General features: G+C 42.5%; 1 protein-coding gene across 5 annotated transcripts in view; it reads right to left on the bottom strand.

Moving 5' to 3' along the window:
• LOC143363221 (uncharacterized) overlaps window positions 1-13,280 on the bottom strand; it is a 327,991-nt gene that overhangs the window by 65,862 nt on the left and 248,849 nt on the right. The window lies entirely within an intron of this gene.

Raw genomic sequence — 13,280 nt, 5'->3', positions numbered from 1 at the left:
AACCTTTGGGAAAGACAATTGACCATTTATAAACTGCTCGTTGCAATATTGAAGCGGCAATTTGAAAAAGTTGCGACGAAACGGCGGAATTCGCGTTCCGTCGCGAGGTCGCACAACGGACCCAAGTGCGAGCCAATCCGCAACCGTCCCGAGCGCGAACCAATCAGAGCACGCCGCCGCTTCGCGAACATTTCGCGAGGCGGCGCGCTCTTCGTAGTCCGCGCTTTCTCCATAAATATCGGAGCAAACCGCGATTAACTCGGAGTTGGCTAGGAGCTGCTCACCGGGAACCATCCCGAGCTCCTGACCACTCGCAGCCGCGTGTGAACACGGATACTACGGCTTCTTCCGTGTGTGTGTGCGAACACGCTGGTGCTAGGTGGAACGCGTACTACGGCTTCTTCCGTGTGCGTGTGAAATCAGTACCGCGAGGAAGTCTCGAGCGAGCAGACGGACGGGAGCAGTGTCTCTGGGCACTACTGCTCGTCGCGCGCTCCAGCTCTCTCCCCCTTCCCGATTCCTTTCCGCCGATCCTGCGAAATTTGCTACCGGCCCGCGACCAGGCGTCTCGTCACATTCGTGACAGTCCTCGTCGGATCGCAGCCGCGTTCGGAGCTCGTCCTGTACGAGTAACGACGCTGGTGACGGGAGCTCGTTCTCTGGGAACGTCCGGGTGCGAGCGACCCCCACCGCGATCTGACTGGGGGCGACGGGTGGGGCATCCCGTCGGTCCGGAGTCGGAGTGGATTCGCGGCCACCGTGCGCTCGGCCGCCAGCGAGGAAACACCAGTTCACTAGAATCTCGCCGAGCCGCGGTGGTTCCTACCGACCAACCGTAGATCCGGAATCCCAGGAATCCTCCGAACCGGAGATTACCGCCGTAAAATAGCGAATCCTGATCGCTCCGCGTCTCTGCCGTAAAAGAGCGAGTCCTGATCGCTCCGCGTTCCCGTCATACGAATAAGCGAGTCCTGATCGCTCCGCGTTACCGCCGTAAAATAGCGAATCCCGATCGCTCCGCGTTTCCGCCGTAACAGCGAACCTTGATCGCTCCGTGTTGCGCCGCTACTCTCGCGTACGTTAGATTTAAGAAACTAGTGTAATAACGTGTCGTCTCCTCGCGCTGATTACAGCCAGCCGTCGCACCGGAACCCGCCAGCCGGGAATCACCACCGCAGCCCGGGGCGAACCGCCGCCGGCAATAAAGCTTACTTTTTTTCCATAAAACGCCTCCGGTATTTCACCCGCTGTCCTCTCCGCCGACCCTGGCCGCTGAGCAAATCCAGGAGAGGACAGAACGCACCTTCCTTTCGCGGTTAACGCTCGCGTAGGGAAACGCAACCGTTACAAAGTTTCTGACCCTTGCACGTTTCGCTACATGGCACATGCCGTATTTTTTCTACGCTACAACAAGATTCGGTTCGGCGCGACTGCAGTGTGCCAAGTTTTCAGCCGAACGACCAGTGTTTAAATCCTGTGAAACAACGCATTTTTTTTTAAATTTTATTATGTTTTATCATTGTATATTTATCAATTTTGATTAAACTTCAATATAATGATAAGTACCGATTTCATTTTGATAAAATATAGCAGGCCGCCGAAAATGATCGGAAAATAGTAAAATAGTCAGTATCAATCAACGTTCGAAAGGACAATATCATATAAGGGAGATAAGACCGCACTTGTTCAAGAAAAGGTAGATGAACTTATGTCACATCACACAAACGTAATAGTAACTTGTTGAAAATCCGGAAAATTAACACAGGAAATTTATAAAATTTAATATATAATTATTATATAAATAATAATATATAATAATAGTAAATAATCCTGTTGTTAGTAAATAAATACATGTTATTTATAATTCAAAATGCAATTTTATGCGTGAAATTTAATCAATTGAAAATATAAATACATAATGATAAAACATAATAAAATAAAAAAAAAATGCGTTAGTACGCACGATTTGAACCCTGGTCGTCCGGGTGAAAACTAGGCATGCTACCGTCGTGCCACACCAATTTTTGTAGTCTAGAAAAAATACGGCATTACATAGATGATATATACATTTATATATATAATTTATAATATCGTAATATGAGGCATATATAAATATACATATATATAATAATATACATACATTATTACATTTATGCGCCTCGTGGCATAAAAAAAGTTGCTTTAAATTTCGTTTAAATGATATTTGAATATAATTTTCTTTCTGACAGGAAGTGAATTCCGGCTCACTTTCTTTTTAAAAGAAGTCCTGGTAATATGTATAAAATTATTATAATATTAAGAATAAACTGATTCAATTTAATATAAATCAAATGATTTTCTTAGCTTTTACATACACGTGACCGCCATTCGAGTTTCATTTCAGAGATATTAGCGAAAAACTGCAGATTTAATGTGACAACGTGTCCTGCGTATATCTACGCGCCCGTGGCAATGTATGTGTTAGCATGTGTTGGTCGGCTGAATCGGGCTCATGAGGTAGGAATCAGTTTCACGAAACGCTTGTACATTTACGAGTTTGATGACATGGCAACAGTGAGGCGAAGGATGATATGTGGCAATCATGTCTAGTCGCAAGCTTTGTCTCTCAATTATCGTTTCTCTCTTTCGCTACTACTCAAGTCGGCAGTTCATATATTCCTTCTTACCGATACGTCGTAGATGCGACGTAGTTCCACACAGAAAATTTTAACCATTCCATAATCAGTTTTCCCTACTGACCGTTCGAGGACCGTTCGAGAATTGGCGTGATAGTCAAGGTCAAATGCCTGTCGGCCCCCTTTAAGGCAAGGCACTGCGCCGAGGCGAGGCTGTTCCCACTGAACAAACACGGACGAGAGAAAGCGGCAACCAGAGAGGGGCTCAGACGAACCAAGGGGAAGGTAAGTCGACCCAGTGATCGCGTGAGAACGACACGATTCCCGTCTTGTCTTCTACTTCGTGTATGCCGAGCCGCTTCGCGCCTCGAGCTCTCGTCTATATCAAAGACGCTTTGAACGGTTGTGGATTTCCTCGTGAGTTAAAGATTTGAAAGTCTTCCTCGGAGGAGTTCCGAATGTGAGGAGTATAGTCTCGAGTACGATCTCGGATATCGTCTCAAACATCGTTTCTCGTATAATATCGAAGAGCGTATAATCACACCTGGCCTCGTGCTCTCCCGAGCACATGAATTCACGTACTGTACATCGTACGGGACGAAGTACATCCCGTCTCGGGATATATCGCGACAGTCGTATTGTAATCGCGCCGTCCATCTGCGTTTCGCGAAATCTCGTACCAACAAGATCCTTTTTTGCGTACCGTATTATTGTACGACCGCGGATTTTCCTTTCACGACAACCATGTGCTGCGAAAAACCACCGATACGCCAAATCTGTATGGAGAGCGCGGACTCTTGGGTGCGGACACGTGACCGCGTATTTTGTACCATTTGATTCCAATTAAGGAGCTAGAGCCAATTTCGTGAATCTTTCATTCGACCTGCGAGATCCGCCTTGCCGTGACGGCTGTCTCCGTTATTCCCGTGTTCAAACCTTGGAACTGTTCACGGAACTGTTTGCCGTCGTAAAGTTTCCAAGATCGAGACATTCCTAGGGTGGGACGACGCGACGCGTCCGTATCGCCGTCTCCGACTCGTTCCGACGACAGCGGTCGAAATTAGAAATCCTATTGCGTATTTCAGCGGAATCTGGTCGCTTCTGGCACGGTAATTGCCGAACGCCGACGTGTCACATCGCGTACGCGACCGTATTCGACGCGTAAGAATTAGCTTTCGGGCGACAAAAGCGCGAACGACCGAACACTCGTCACGAATTTCTTGTAATCGCGCCGGCTTAACACTTGATTGCTGCCGGTTCCCACCGGCGGCCCCATTGTTACCATCCGGGAGAATAAACGAAAATCTAAGCCGAATCCCGACTATTCTTTCTTGTGAGAAACCTTCTGGCCGAGGGGAACGTCCCGTACTCCTACCGCGTAGAATCTTGAACTAGGGCTGAAGTTATCCAGGGTATTGAGCGGCCCTCGTAGATTCGAACTGCGGTTCGGTTTGCGTGACACTTTCAAGTGTCTAGCGACCGAGTATGATCCAAACCGGAAAATCTTTCGCGAAGATCAAATCTGCGAGCTGCCGTTTGTCCCGCGTAAACCGCGTTTCGCGCGGCCGAGCGTGGCCCGGCCTTCCGGCCTATAAATACCCGGTGTCGCCCAGGTTTTCGCCCGTCGAACAAGAACGAAAATCTCAGCGGCGCGCGTGACAGTTTATATCAGAAAAATTGCTTTGGAAAAACTGCATATTAGGAGGAAATTGATATTATTACCCATTTAACAATCATTTAACAATTATTTTTATACACAAATATTGTTAAGTTTTATTTAATTTAATCATTTTATTGCTAAATTTTATTACATTTTATTACATATACCTTCGTAACCAAAATTAGATTTTTGTAAAAAAAATTTGACATAGCCGCACTCTCTAGAGTGCCAAAAATCTAAAAATATTACATTAACTGTAAATGAGTGTTGCAATAATAACTCTATGTAATGAAAAGTGCTTACCAAGGTATATACATTGATTTTACATTTAACAAAGTAAATTTATTTTTTGTACAAATTTTCAACGGTGGTTTCATTTATTAATTGCATATAAAACTTCAAATTAACATATAACAAAAACTGCAAAATACATCCTGAGATTCATACATTTCCGGATATATTACTTATTATAGTCTAAGAATTCTATAGTTTTGTTTGCAACTGCTATTTATTTTTAATTTTGTAAACTTTTTAAGTAGTGTCCGTACTTTTCCTTTAGGATCTATCATGGAAAATTTGTTAATTTCTATTTAAATTTATTAGTTGTATTGTTAAATTTAATTTTCATTGAATAATTAACAATACATATACATTCGTAAACAAATTTGGATTTTTATCAAAAATTTTGTCATTTGTCCGCCTCAGTCTCAGTGCGGAATTTACTGTTTAAGATTTACTGTGCGAAATTCAATGGTCGTATATATCACGATATGAAATACACTTTTTTTTCCAAAAATGGAAATTAGGATGGAATTTGTTAATAATAATCATATAATAATTATTTTTATGCATAATACAATTTTGGAATAAATACACATACAATCATTTGTATGAATTCTTTATTTATTTTTAATATATGCTTCATACCTATTGGAAAAGTAATAAGAATGTAAGAATAGATCGAGATTGTTTGGAAGAACGTGAATGGGGATCACATTCCAAGTGCTGACAATGAGTCAGATAGCGCATAGCGATTTGTTAAGTCTGATAATTTTGTATACTACTATTATAATTTGTTTAAGTTTCTTATTATTAATTTTACATATGGTTCATTTATTATCAATTTCGTTTTCAATTTTTTAGTTTTTATAAATACATTTTTTTTATAAAAATGGGTAATTTATTGTTAAATTTATGAATTTTAATGGTAAATTTAATTTTCTGAAAAAAATTTCCTACACGTACACATTAACCCTTTGACTACTGTGGGCGCCTATAGGCGCTCAGAAATTTTGCGTTTGTGATACTGAGAGCGCCTATAGGCGCTCGACGTAGTTTGGCTTTCTGACACGGAGGGCGCCTATAGGCGCTCGAAGTAGTTTGGCTTTTTGACACGGAGGGCGCCTATAGGCGCCGCGAAAATTATATCGGTATTTATTCCCATAAGTCATCTAAGTTAACTATTTTAACTATCTAAGTTAAATATTTAAATATTAAATAAAAATCAAAAAAGGAAAGTTAAAGGGAGTGGAGGCATGCGCACTGCTATTCGTATCCTCAGAAGCAAACTGTGGCGGCCCGCGCAAAGAGCATGCCGACCACCGACAAACATACATTGTATACGCGGCGGCGACCGTCCTCGGAAAGCCGCAGAGAAACACGTGAAGATCGGCTCCGGGGACGGTCGCCATCTGTTAAACAATCGACTGACGCGAGGGAGAATTGGTCGGTCGAAGGCATGCGATCGACACTCGCTCGCGAACGTCGGTACAGGACGGTCGACGGTCCACCGACGAATAAAGAAGTACGCCAACGTAACACCAGTCTCCGTTATTACACCCGACACCCACACAAACAATAAGCGAATTTTGAAGGCATAACTTCGTACTGTGGCAATTATGTTCTGCTCAGTGAATCATTCCATACCGCCTGATCCCACAATTTAAATTTAAATTTTACAATTATTTTCTTGTTTTATCCCTAGAATGAAAAATTCGAATACCAAAATGAACAAAAAAAGTTCGCCGTTCTCGGCGCACATCGTAACTTAATTCCTGCCGTATGGTACGATCGGTGCATGTCTAACGATAAACTTCGCCGTACCCAGTGGACGTCGCGAGTGAATTCGTATCGTACCGTACGGCCGGTGCGTGCCAAAGTCTGCCGTAGCCAAAGGGTTAATAACCAAATTACGAGAAGCGCCCAAGAAAGAGTTCCCCGCCGTCTCCCCTTAGCTGAGGGAGTTCACCGTAGTGGAATTAATCGGTATACAAGTGTCGACAAATTTGGATAGGAGTTTTCCTCTCGTAAAAAAGGAGACTAAGTATAACAAAACTAAAGAAGTGGACTGTATTTACAATAAGTGTTGAGCCGTAACCGAATACAAATGAACAGCGTATAAGAGAGCAACTAGAGAACGATCTTTTCCCTAGCGTGCTTGGAATCGAATTGCTTGAGAGGATCGAGCCAAAAACCCACGTAAGGGTAGATCCTCCCTCTACTTCGGGATTTTCCTCCCTTCCCTGGATGACAACAAAACATCCCGGATTGGCCAGGACGAGGACCAATTGGGGGTGGACGGTTGGAAAGTGGGAGATGGGACATCAACCACTTACTATGGATCAAGAGTTGCCAGAGCCTGGGAAAAACCCAGGGCGTCTGGCAATCTTCAAGTGCGAAACTAAAGAAGGGCAGGGTGGGACCTCTGGCAGATTTATGGCATGGCCCTAGAAAACTAAATGCAAGTGCTAGCTCTACGCCTTGGGAACGGACGCGATTGGGATGTTAGCTAAAACGGTGACAAGGCCACTCCGTACCTAATTTCTAAAAATCCTCAAAGTCACGTTCCAAGAGCGTAAAGCAATACCCATGCCATAACCAGATATCCCAAGTTGGCTGCTACAGTTTGTTTCATACGAATCGTGTGCAACATCGGCTGGCCTTGCGGACCATACGGGGATATCACACCATCTCAACTGAGGCAACATGTCTCCTCGGGAGTATGACTCTTCTCCAGTTCATGGCGGAGGAGTGGCAACCGGATACCAGATTGCCTGCTCCATCCGCCGAGAGGAGCTCGACATGCTGGCCAGCTGGCGCCGGCAGGTTGCATATTGTCCGGGCCCTCCTGGACGTTCTGGGAGAATAGTGCGGAAGGCAGGGATGGGTAACCTACCGCCTTACGTAGGTGCTTTCCGGACACGGATGTTTCGGGGACTACCTCCGGAAAATAGGTACAGAGCCGGCGGTGCTGTGTCATCACTGCGGGAAGACCCGGGATACGGCGCAGCATACGCTGGAGGAATGTCCTTGTTCTGCGAGCAAGTAATGTCACAGAAGGAGGCGGCGGCGAGGGAGAGGGAGGCCGACCCCATCTCCGCCTCTATGGGACGTCCCACAAGAGGCCGACGGCCTCCGGTTAGGGGTCGCAGTCGTGATGGCGGCGGTGGGTCTAACCAATACTCCCATCACCGCCACAGCAGGGACTACTACAAGTCTCGTCCGCCAATGTGACTGTGAAAGTTATTAAACATTAAGTAATGTAGGCTAATCGGAGATCTCTGTTTTCTGCCCATTTTTTATTTATGGAAGCATACAAAAAATGCTTTAATAGATTTTGGTCTGGCACTGATCGTTTCGGCAAGGTATAATATTGAACTATCTTTGTGTAAAAAACATTGAGACCCTTCCTGACCCTTCCGTCGCAATTTAAGTTTAAATATCAACTTTCAGAATTTCCAAGAATGAATCGTGCGGAAGTTATGGTGTATTTGATATTTTAGGTGAATTTTTTTAGGAATATTTCTAAATAATAAAGGAAAATGTGAAATGCATATGATTTATTAATTCTTTATGTACAAAAAAATGTTTATTAACAATTTTTTTGTTACATAAATTAGTTTTATAGTGCTCATTAAACCACTGTCATAAAAATGCCTGTTGCACTTTTGCAACAGTGGTCCAGTGAATGAAAACTTTGTTTATTTAACAAAAAAAATTGTTATTAAATATTTTTTATACGTATGAATGTCAAATTTTTTCATTATCTAATATATATCCCTCAAAAATTTCACTAATGGACGAAAGATTTGATTATTTAACATAAAAAAAGTATCATTACATTTTTTTATTTAAACAATTAATTTTAAGTAACTATTTCACATTTTTCTTCCTTATAAATGATATATCCCTAAAAAATTTCACTTAAAACATCAAATAATCGTAACTTCTGCGCGATTCATTCTTGGAAATTCTGAAAGTTGATATTTAAACTTAAATTGTGGCGAAGGGGTCTGGAAGGGTCTCAAGACTTTTTACACAAAGTTAGATGCAAAGAGGCTTCAGGTTTGTCCACATTATTTAATGTTAAACAACTTTTGTTGAAAAATTTTTTTGCCACTTAATAGTTTAGGCTATTTGTAGCCATATGATTTGTAGACCCCTAAGTATTCAGTTATAGGCGGAGTAATTACATAACTGTCGCACTGAAAACTTATGAATTCTCGGGAGAGAAGAAAAGGTTATTTACCATGCTTATATCTCCGTCAAAAAATGTTGCACTCACTATTAAAGTCAATGCATACCTCACAGGTCAGTCCGGCCGGCTCAACATTACCACCCTGGTTTTGGTCGTAACGTTTAGCAGCCGGCAACCGTGTCAGGCTTTGGAACCGAATTTCTTCTCTGGCCTCTCGGGCCTTTTCCAGATGGCCTTTCGAGAGCGCGTTGACAGTTCCCTGCTGTGCGTGGCACAAAAAAATGTTTTTAGGGGCTCCACAGCTCCTTAGGTAAACTATCCGTATTCCTCCTTGACAACACCATGGAAATAGGAAACGTTCCTGGCACTTAGTGAAACAGCATCGCACATCCTTATATGTATTTTATCATACGTAAATTATACATATAAAATTCTTCTTAAATAATTTATCATGTTATACGCAAATGTTATTTCTTAATCAAAATATATTAGAATCATCTTTGTTCTGCAAATTTTACCACCGATTAAAGTGTAAAAATATTTTTTAAAATATGGTCGTAAAAATTAGTTTCTACGACGAGTTTTAATTACTTTATGACCACCGTCCGACGAAAACACGAAGGAAAACACACGGTCAACGCGTACTGGAAGTGACTTCCTCATACTAAATCATAATATCGCACCTCCTACTCGGAAAACATGACAATAGATACTATTTTTACCAAGACATTCCCGTATGATTAATTCCATGATATTTGACGTAAGCTGTGGATTATAGCAGTGGGCTAAGGATATTAAACTGTTACCGCCCACTACTACGCGATTGTAGGGTGGAAAGACGCCATTTCGTATGGGTTCGAAGTGGTGACATTGTATTGATACGAATGCGCCGCCGATTGGTTCAGAGTGGAAGAGGCAAGCCTCGTTTCACACGCATTTGCGGCTGTTTCGAAAAATTGGCTACAGCGGTCACACATACTATGTAGCGCGTGACGTTCGACGTCAAAACATTGGGCCTACAGGCGCGGCTGAGGTAGGGATAGGTTTGTTAGCATAGAAATAAATTGTTATTTTGTTTGTTATAACGTTTAAATTCCTTAACAACGTATTCCCCATCTATTACCGTGACGAACTCTGAAAAGTTCTGGTTGATAGTTTTTTAAATAAATACAGCATGTTCATTCTGTCTTCGTACTGCCACGCCACGAGCCGTCAGGCGGGCCTGAAAATATTCTCGACGAGAATATTCTCAGGCCAGCCTGACGGCTCTAACATTGGTCTTCCAACCCCTGGAGTTCTGGTAGCAGGAGACACGCTGTGCCTTTGTTCCGAGCCTCTCGAACCTTCTCAACCTTCACAATGCTTATAAACTGGGAAAAACCGTCAGGCTTGCCGACCTGTGAGATATGCATTGACCTTTAGGCTATACAATAATAATTTGTTTTTTTATAAAAATCGAAAATTTATAAAATGGATTTTTTGCCACCTTGGCACCACTGTGCGCCGTGTCCTTAGGGTGTGATCAAGTGGGACCACTCGCTGCAGGCTAAGCTCGCCCCCTCCCTGTGGTAGTATGTTAGCTGGGAGGTGTCCTGTAGAATACTCGCGTGATCCAGGCACCTCCCCGTTAGCTTAGGTGGGCGTGAGGTTTTAGTGGGTAGTCTCTGGGGATCTTCCCCAGAGATAGTCCCACATAACCTCGGCTCTCCCCAGGGAGCCGGGGTATGCGAAAAGCATTTCCTCACGATAAAAACAGGTCAGGCCGGCGGGCATAATATTACAACCCTGGTTTTGTATCTAGCATTTATAAGTCGATAAGCCTTGCCAGGCTTCGAAACAGAATTTCTTCTCCACGCTGTCGGGCCATTTAGTTCGAACGTCTGTACATTTTCAGATGGCCTTTCGAGAGCGCGTTAACAGTTCCCTGCTGTGCTTGGCACAAAAAATGTGTTTAGGGGCTTCGCAGCTCCTTAGGCAACCTATCGGTGTCTCTCCTTTACACCATCATGGAGATAGGAAACGTTCTTGCCACTTGGTAAAATAGCATCACACATCCTTACATGTGTTATTATACATAAATTATACATATAAAATTCTTAAATAATTTACCATGTTATAAGCAAATGTAATTTCTTAATGAAAATATATTAGAAACATCTTTGGTCTGATTTTACCACCGGTTCAAGTATAAACAAATTTTAAAAGGTATGGTCGTATTTTACGATTCTTCTTCTTTGAAATTCCGTTTTTTAATTCGCGGAGCCTCAAAAATTGCAAATATTGGGTACTTAGAACTGTTATAAAAATATATTAGGTAATATATCAGGAAAGTTCAATTTATAAAAATATATGTTTAATATTATTCAATGCTATAATTTCCATTACCTGTAATAACATGTTGCCATCTTTCAGGTAACCTGTCCATTGTTGTTTCCTAATGACTCAATAGCAACATGTATTTTCGATTTATAAGTAAAATTACCTGCATATTTAAAATACGACAGAACTTTCCCTCGAACCTAATATATGATATCAACAATTATTTCAGATACACGGGAAAATAATAAACTGTTCATTTTCGGGAAATCAATGGTGTAATTTCGCCGACTACGATACTTTACAACTTGATTAACAAGTACACACTATAAAAATTGCATACAGTACACATGGGATCTGAAACACTCCAATAGCTAGAAACGGCTGTCGGGTTTGTCGACAGCGTTTGTCCTAAAATTGAAACTTCCACGTGAACAGAATAGCTTAATACCATGCATAGTACAAAGGACATTCGACTGCAGAATTTCTATCCATAGGGACCTAAAAACTATTTATCTCCTACATTATTCAAAATCGATGGCTCCGAAAGTGAGTACCGTATTATTAATTATTTTGGTAGGGTTTTCCACTCTGTAAGGTATGGTACGGACAGCAGTAGTGCAGATAGAAGGCGTTGTACCATTCGTCCGATAGCCTAAGCTCATCAATTTTATGACGGGCAAAGTCATATGTTGGTCAACTCTAAAAATGAGGCAAGCGTAAAAAATAGTTTCTGCGGCGAGTTTTAATTACTCTATGACCGCCGTCCGACGAAAAACATTACCATGTAAAACCATTGTAAAAATTGTTATTTTGTTTGTTACAACGTTTATTTCCTTAACAGCGTATTCCCCACCTATTACCACGACGAACTCTGAAAAGTTCTAGTGAATAGCTTTTTAAATAAATACAGCATGTTCATTCTGCCTTCCTGCCACCACGCCAATAGCCTGTCAGGCTCTAGTATAAGCCTGGGAACCCCTGGGGTCCTGGTAGCAGACGACAGGCTGTGCCTTTGTTCCGAGCATCTCGAACCCTCTCAAGTGGCTGTCTCGGACCCCAAAATACGTATAAACGGGGAAAAATCGCCAGGCTTGCCGGCCTGTGAGGTATGCATTGACCTTAATTCAACGGGGTTGGGGTCGAGAGGGCGGCGCAGCGGGCTATTGCAAGCTGGGGCTCGCGGAGTCTATTCGGGCTGCCCTCCAGGAAGTGAGACACTGGGGTGGTGTCCTAGATTAGGCATTGGGGAGGAGGGATCTTTACTTCCCTGAGGGTGATATTGTTGGGAAGGAGGGTGTCGAGTTGTTTTCGATACGAGTTCCCCGCCGTCTCTCGTTAGCTCAATCAGGTCACCGTGATGGAGTTAGTGGGAGTACCCCTCCGGGGCGGAGTTCAACTAACAAAAGTTTCATTAACCAAAAAACTAATGTAAAGAGCGCTACGAAGAGGATAACGACTTGCTTGGTTTTTGGAATTCTTACGACTGATGTGTAAAAAGTGGAAATGCTTCGAAATATAAAATCTGTACAAACAACTCAAATGTACGAGATCGAGTGAAGTCGAGGGCAACGGTGGAGTCAATGTGACGCACGCAAAACAGGCATCGAGTAAAAAGTCTCGCCGTCCTCGATCCCTGTATCCTGCATGGCGCCGCGTCGGCGGAATGTGAGGTTAAAAGTATCGTACGTTGAACTTATTGTTAGTCCAGACCGCCCTACCTTGTTCTGGTCTGATTGGCTTGTACGGCTTTAGTTAGTCTGACCGGAACTGCCTGTTCAAACAGACGCTTGAAATCAATCCAAGCCAACCCGTACACTCGAACACACTCGGTCACTTGATAACCCAACACTACTTATACGTCCAAAAGACATAGACAACATGCCCAGTAAATTTTAGCCAGCGCGGCGCACCGCATTTATCGTTTCGTTAAACTTTAATAATTGAATAAAAAAATATTTAAAAAATATAAATGAAAGTAAAAAAATTATTGAAATAAAATAAATATAAAATGTATATCTTAAATATTGAGCAATGTCCAGAAATACTGTGTTGTTGTTAATAATGCAATACTTTTTCTCACAAGGAGAGCGGAAGTCCTTCGGGTCACCGATTTAGTTCCAATTTTGCACATTTCTTGATTTCGTCCCCCGGTTTCTGGAAATTTATGTCAAAGAACTTGAATTGTCGTGTTCGCTAAATGATGATACAC

The sequence above is a fragment of the Halictus rubicundus genome, unplaced genomic scaffold, assembly GCF_050948215.1.
Source record: "Halictus rubicundus isolate RS-2024b unplaced genomic scaffold, iyHalRubi1_principal scaffold0028, whole genome shotgun sequence".
NCBI classification, from domain to species: domain Eukaryota; kingdom Metazoa; phylum Arthropoda; class Insecta; order Hymenoptera; family Halictidae; genus Halictus; species Halictus rubicundus.
Note: the sequence above shows the minus strand (reverse complement) of the source record. Positions and strands in the feature narration are given on the sequence as shown.